The sequence below is a fragment of the Macadamia integrifolia genome, chromosome 9 (genome assembly GCF_013358625.1).
Source record: "Macadamia integrifolia cultivar HAES 741 chromosome 9, SCU_Mint_v3, whole genome shotgun sequence".
In the NCBI taxonomy this organism is placed as follows: Eukaryota; Viridiplantae; Streptophyta; class Magnoliopsida; order Proteales; family Proteaceae; genus Macadamia; species Macadamia integrifolia.
In genome coordinates this window covers 34,533,311-34,541,166 of record NC_056565.1, presented here as the reverse complement: position 1 = coordinate 34,541,166, position 7,856 = coordinate 34,533,311, and positions in this window count along the sequence as shown.

Sequence of the window (7,856 nt, the reverse complement as noted above, 5' to 3'; positions counted from 1 at the left end):
GAAGAGAGAGAAGCTCATGAAAGAGTAATGGGAATTCATGCAATATATAGTATATATATTTGTCTCTATTGGTATTAAATTAAAGTTGTAAGTTGTAACCTGACCCAGTTCCAAGTTCCAACCATTGTTAGTTAAAATGGGTATGGCAAAAAAAAGAAACGTATGGTACGGGTTTTAAGCAGACAAAAATGATGAATGCTACGGTAAAAAAAAAGGGTAAAAAAAATAGGGAACGACAAACGGACGAAAATGAATGGTACGAGTATTAAATGTGTAGTTTTTAAAAGAACAAAACCAAAAAAATAGTAGTATACTCATGCAATTTGAGAGATTATTTGTCACACCCCGTTCACACAGAACCGAGCCAGTGACCGGGTTAACACCGGTTAACCCAAACCTGTCAGGATCATCTGATACAGTATTCCACCACAACATACACACAACTAAGAAAGAGCTTATCAGTTCAGTGAAAGACTTGGTTTACCTGTGAATATTCCCATAATACTTGATACCCGAATTGTGATACAATAGTTAAATACATGTGGGCCCGAAGGCATGATATTTACACAATAAGAGTACAATTCACATATCAAGTACATAAAAGAAATCATAAAAAATCAGAGTAAATAGCTCGGCTCGGTATCAAAGCCTAGAGCTCAGCTCGGTATCAAAGGTTGAGCCCAGCTCGGCATCATAAGGTAGAGCTCAGCTTGACATCAAAAGTGGAGCTCAGCTCGGCATCAAAACTGCGGTCCCGCAGCACAACTCTCGCACGAGCAATCAGTGCCGTGCTCTAACTCCTCAGGAGCCCACCAGTCCTCTTCAGGGAACTCAACTGTGGGACCCGCCTCGTGTTCTTCAGATGGATGACCTGTAAAATCATCTAAAAGAGATGCACACGTGGGATGAGCTCACTAGCTCAGTAAGTAGAAAGATGGACTACACAACAGTCCACACAATAAATCACAACCATATGCACTATATGCTATGCAATACATTTTAAATCACATCCACCTAAGCAACACTATTAAGTCTTTGGTTTAGTGCTACTACAACCACATTGCACGTATACTCCAGGTACGAGCTGCGAACTCCATCCCACGATAAGCCCCACCGTGAGTACTCGAAAAAATAAAACATGCCGACCACCGGCTCTCAACATAAAGTAAATGACTAAAAATTAAAGGTGTTGATTCCAACAATTTAAAAGCAGTACGATTGACCCTCTTGAATATACCACCGGGGTTGCCGACTGTCCTAATGACCAGCCGGGCGTAATGTCTAACCGCCACAGTGACCCGACAACCGCGACCACTGCTTCCCCCCAAATGGTAACCCAACACCTTAACCCCTGTTGGGAAGGGTCGTAGCACGAGAAGGTGATAATCTTAAACCGCATGCTCCTATATGACAATAGTACGATTGCATAGTGCCACCAATGCACTCGTTTCCAAGCCGACTACATCATCTAATCTATTAATGCATAATGCACAATGATGTCAACATTCACCACATACACATATCATCACTTGGCATTTAGAAAGTAAACACAACACCCATGCATAACAATGTGAGGATGACTAATCTACATAGCATTTTCATAATGACATGGCTAGACTAGATACGATTAAATGAATGCCAAACAATACCTTGAAATAAGGCCAAACGTCCTCTCCCCACTTACCTGTAGTGTACAAGGACTCACGCTCGGTGCGGGTGAGATCCGGTGCGAGAAGCGTACGCTTTGGTGAACCTAACATAAGTGAACGGGGTTAGTATTTCACCACTTTGGGATCAATATTTACACGATCCAATGATAAGATCATGTTTAGAATCCTAAAAGAAGGTCACACGTCCATTTTGGGTCCAATCAGACGTAAAAATCACGTTCGGAACCTCTCGGGTGGGTCGGACAGCCCACCTGTCTGACCCACCGGTCTTGACCGGCGGGTAGGTCGGCCCACCGGTTTGACCCACCGGTTGGGCCCGAGGGTCCTGCTAAGACCAGTGGGCAGGGTGACCTGCCGATCGGCCCGTCGGTTGGGCTCGTCGGTTGGGCCCTAGGGTCCTGCCCTCTCAGGCGGGTGCCCACAGGCTGGCCAAGTGGCCCATCGGTCTGACCCACCGGTCTTGGCGGGAAACTGTTGTTTCTTTCCAAACTTCCCCCAACCTTTGGGGATTCAAATAGGGCTTTTCCAAACCCATTCTTCACTCATTCAATGTCTCATAAGATGGTTCTACCTTAGATCTAGGTTAGATTTAAGGAATGAGAAGCCATCTTACCTTCTTTGCTCAAGCACACCTTCAAAACCCCAAAATCACTTCAAATCCACAATGCTTCTCCAACCTTGTAAATATTTCTTCAAATCCTTCAAGATCAACACATAAATCATCTATTAAACCTTAGATTCATCATTTCAAGGGGGATTTACAAGATCTCAAGAAACCCTACCCAAATCAAGGGTTTTACTTGGGTATGGTGAAAGTTTAAGTAACCCAATCTTTGCTCACCTCTAAACATAGATCTAATGTTGGAGATCACTCTTTCGGCGTCGGAATGGGGACATCAAGCCTCGGCGCCGCTGAAATCCATCTCTTTTTCCTCTTCCTTCTCTTCTCTTCTTCTTCTTCCCTTTTCTTTTCTCTCTCCTCTTTACTCTTCTCACCAACGTACGAGTGTCATAAATGAGAAAAGAAAAAATGAAATAAATGCTATATATACTTCTTAAAATAACTAAGTATTCACATGGGTGGGTCACTCAGGTGGGTGGATGCGCCCACCTGTCCGCCCACTTGAGGGTCAAAACTTGGGATTTTGACAGAATTCGACCCTCGGCACGAATCTCACTCTTGGCATACGATGTAATATACGTATGCGCCTTAATATACGGCTACATACCTACTTTATCTGTACATGGCCTTATGATAGGTACATGTACATGGCTTGGGTACACCCGTTTCTTCTGGCACTGGCTCGGACTTGTCGGGCCAGCCGGTGTTTAAGGTCACCTTTGCCATCATAGTCCATAAGGAACCCACTTTAACTCTCTCCGGTTCGGGTCCTGCATGGTTAAACCGGATCAACCGTGTAATCAGACCGGGTTTAAGAAGTAGGGTATTACATTATTACCTATATACATGCATCTAATGTTCTAAAAACTCTGGGAGTCCCAAGATAAAATATCCCAATGGGCTACAAGAAAATGAGATGCTGCTAATTTTAGCTTCTCCTTAATGGGTTATGAAAAGATGTGATTTTTTTTTTTTTTGATAGTATGGAAGTTAAAAACCAAAAACCAAGTATCATATTGTCTTCACTCTTCACTTTTACTAAAAGGGTTTTTTTTTTTTTTTTTTTTTTTAAATAATTAAGTTTTTTAATAAAATTCCTATTTTACCCTTAAAAAACGGATACGCGTTTAAAATGGTTGTTTAAAACGGATTCTTTTACCGTTTCCATTTTTTTTCGTATTGTATTATAGCATACGAGAAAACGCGTTTTAAATGGCAAAAAAACGCAACCGTATTTTAAACGCCTTTTAACTAACAGTGGTTCCAACTACCCATGGTATATAATATGCGCACATGCATTATTGAAATCGCATTTCATCCAAAAATAAGGGTAACATATTAAATTGCTCACTATTGTCTCTTGACTCGAAGAGAAAGATACACATAAATGCACATTTTTATTTTTCTCTCCTGTTTTTACCACTCTATCCCATTGAGCCTCACCCATTGCTCGTATGATCACCTAATTGTATAAGTCAACATTTAATATTTATCATACTTTAGCTATTACATGGGTAAGAAAGGGTATATTTAGAAGTAAAAATGATGGGTATTAGATGTTAACTCGTACGATCAGGTGATCATACGAGCAACTGATCCTTTCTCTCACTAGCAAATGGCCAACCTACTAGGGGCTAGTAGGGCCAATAACCACCAACTCCTACACACTCTCATAGTGACTCATGCACACACATATGCATAAGACAAGGTTTGATCCCACACCCTCGTCCCCCTTTTTTTTTTTTTGCTAACGACGGGTATCTAGACCTTCGGCCTGGCTAGTCCCACAGGCCCATACTGAACCCCACAATCGCATGGATCGGGTCATACCAGGGTTGAATGAGAATCATTCAGCTTTCACTGAAAACAGTGAAGAAGAGCACTAAATACCCCCGTATGACTGGCCCCAAGGCTACGCTCTTGAAGTTTCACACTCTCCTCCCTGGGCATTGGCTCTTCCAGCCTAAGTTGCCACTTCATATTTGAAGGAGGAGAATTCGTAGAGAAAAGTCCTACAATTTCTTATTTTTTATTTGTCAGGGGTTATGTGTTAGGTGGGGTGCGTAGGTCCTCCTGACTGTTGGATGCTATGCTAGGCATCCTAAGAGAAGCCAAGTCCCCACATATATAATTACTATGAAAAAGATCTTCTCCATGGAATTGAGGATCAGGGAGTCATCTCATGTCTGGGTGACTTGGGGAAACATACCCTGATCTTTCCAACTATGGATTAACTCCCTGATCCCTGGGCTCCATAGAGAGGATCCTTGAGCTCCATAGAGAGGATTCTGGTCTAACATTCATACAAAAATTCTGAAATAAAACTGTAATAAATTATAGGGAAAAGGTTGGGTATGCCGCTGATATCAAGTATGCTAGCACCCCTTGTGTCTATCTCTCTCTTCTCTTTTTCTGAAATGACCCTCATATCGTTCTTGAATGATACTCCATCATATGTTCCTATTGGTGCTATCCGCTAGCATACTTGATATCGGTGGCATACCTATCCCTCTCCCTAAATTATATAAGGTACAAAGTATCATTTATTGCCAACTCATGTATGGAGTTACCCATGGTTGGGAAGATCTTTTTTTTTTTCTGGTAGAAACACGGTTGGGAAGATCAGGGCATGCTTTCCCAGGTCACCCAGACATGTGATGCCTATAATAATAAAGAGTGACAGACCATAGGACAGGCATCACGAGGAATCCGATGGCCCGGGTCGGACAGAAATTCCCTTGGGTTTGATTTAACAAACGTTTTTTTTAGGAAAAATTACATGATTACCCACTTTTGGGTTTCCCTTTACAAAATTATCCACAAAAAGTTTTGGTCAACAAAAATACTCAAAATTAGGTTTCCCTTTACAAAATTACCCATTTTAAGTTTAAGTTAACAAAAATACCCAAAATTGAGTTTGGGTTTACAAAACTACCCACTCAAAGTTTTAGTAATAAAAAAATACATGATTATATGTGAAAGATGAAGAATCACTATTTTGGGTAGTTTTGTAAACCCAAACCTGATTTTTGGTATTTTTGTTAATTGAAACTTTGGGTGGGTAGTTTTGTAAACCCAAACCTAATTTTGGGTATTTTTGTTGGCCAAAACTTTTTATGGATAATCTTGTAAAGAAAAATCCAAAAGTGGGTAATCATGTAATTTTTCCTTTTTTTTAACCGTTTAATCCGATCCACCAATAGATCGATGCAATAAAGATTTTGAAGCCGATTGGATCTGATGCACCTTTCCTGCTGATTCGATTGATATTTTGAAATTGCTCAGATGCCACAGAGAGAGAGAGAGAGAGAGAGAGAGAGAGAGAGAGAGAGAGAGAGAGAGAGAGAGAGAGAGAGAGAGAGAGAGAGATTTAGAAACATAGAGACGTGACGAAACTGCGGAATGGAAAGCCCAAACAACCGACCAAACTTTGGCAGTTGGCATCATGGTTTTAAAATTGGATCGAGATTGTCTGGATAAGGTTTAAGAATTCGTTTTATTTCTATGTTTTGGGAGTTTTAAAATCATTAAAATTTCTCTCAAACAAATCACTTTTTATGTCTTTTGTTTGACTATTTTAGAGGGTTAATGATGGAAATAAGCGAAATGAAGTGACCAAGTTGATCAAAATTTCGATGAAATAATGTATTTTGTCTATCAGAATGACAAAAATTCTGATGAGATGATGGAAATGTGACCGAAATTGGGTATTTTTATATTTTTTATGCAATTTTGTTTAGATAGAAAAATATATATATCAAAATATCAGAGATTTCATTGAAATTTTGCTAAGTTTTTGAACTATGGTATGGGTTGAATTTGTATTGGTTAAGATTGATCATCAATATCAATTCGATTCCTATCGATCCACTAAAAAGGTATAAGGGTAAAACAGTCCAAAACAGCCAAAAACAATTTTTTTAAAGGGATAAATCGATCCGATCCGATCCGATCCAATCCCAACCAATACCAATCCAATTCATATTGATATCAGTTGAGATACATCCTGAGTTTAAAACTTTAATTGGCACTGATGTATCTTAATATTTATGTGGCATTTTTTTTTCTTCTTTTTTTGTGAGGGGGAAAGAATTTCATCAGTATGGCATAGAAAATGTCTAGACACAGATGTATGCAAAAGATCACACTGCACTTGTGCATGCTAAAAATGCTTTTGTTTATGCTTTTATTATCCCATGCATTGACGTTTCCTACATCAAATTGTTAAGGTTCTTTTACCTATTTTTTATTATGAAATATGTAACCTATTTCTTACCTCATAATGACGTGGATATAGGAGGGAGTTCCCAACTACTACATGATGTTTTGATTTTTGTTTCAAAATGGGCCCACCTTTAAAAAAATCATGAGGTAGTTCTCATTATTCCAATATTCGATCCACTAATGAAAAATAAAAAAATTTAAAATTTAAAATTTATTATTATTATTATTATTATTATTATTATTATTATTATTATTTTTTTGGTAAATTCGTTTTCAATAGCTGATTGGCTATAATATATGCTCATGAGTCACAAAGTCTGTATTCACCCCCCAAAAAAAGGTCTCAAAGTCTGCTAGCTAGGTCAGCTTTCCACAAAATGATAAGCTTTCCTAGACTTCACATGTAGCATTGGATCGAGTTTTACTTCAACTATGGTGGGTTCCTATGCGCACAAATATTGAAAAGCTATTTTAGAGAACATAATAAAATCATATAAGAGTTTGTAAATGTGAGGATAAAGTAGTGAGTTTCAATCTGAGATGGAAAAATTTACTCCGCATGCATAAAAGAGAAAAAGATCACTGCCAAACTATATGACCCATATGTGAGTTTTACTTATGCAACCTTATCCATCCGTCTGAAGATTCCTTCCCATGGTGAAAGCGAGGAAACCCTCTGACTATGTTTTATTACCCTTTAAATCTAAAGAATGTCAATGGATAAAGAATACCTGACTCCTTGATGGACCGGCCCAGTCAATGGGTTCTGGGCGGAAATTAGTCCAACCCTTGTTAAACACCTAGAATCTAGCCTGGTGTTGCCTCTTCCTATTATGAAATAACTGCTTAATTTGAAGGGACAAATGGATGGTAGTTTGGCGTGAAGTTGGTCCCAGGCCTTCAGTTTGAGTAAACTTGAATCTGGGCCTGGGCTTGTCTCTTCGACCTATCCACTTCATGAAAACTGCACAGTTCAAGCTAGCGATATAAGCTTATGGATCACGTTTTCCTTGAGCCACAGTGAAGTAGGAATTCTGTCACCGATGGTCATTGTTGGTCTTGGTTGGGCACAGGAGCAGTGACGGGTATTTTCAACCTCAACACATACGGGAAGTAGTGATGATCTTAGATGTATGGGTGTTTCCTTCACCATAAATCATATAATATCTCAACAATGCCTAAAAACTTCCCTTCTCTTTTCTATTGAAATGACAGAGAAAATGTGGAAGTGAGAGTCAGAGTTGAAAAGAGGATTCCTCACTTCTTTCTCTCATTCAAAATCGTGCATGAGACTTTCATCTCTCACGGCTCTTAAGTGAATTAAAGAAAGCAAGATGAGT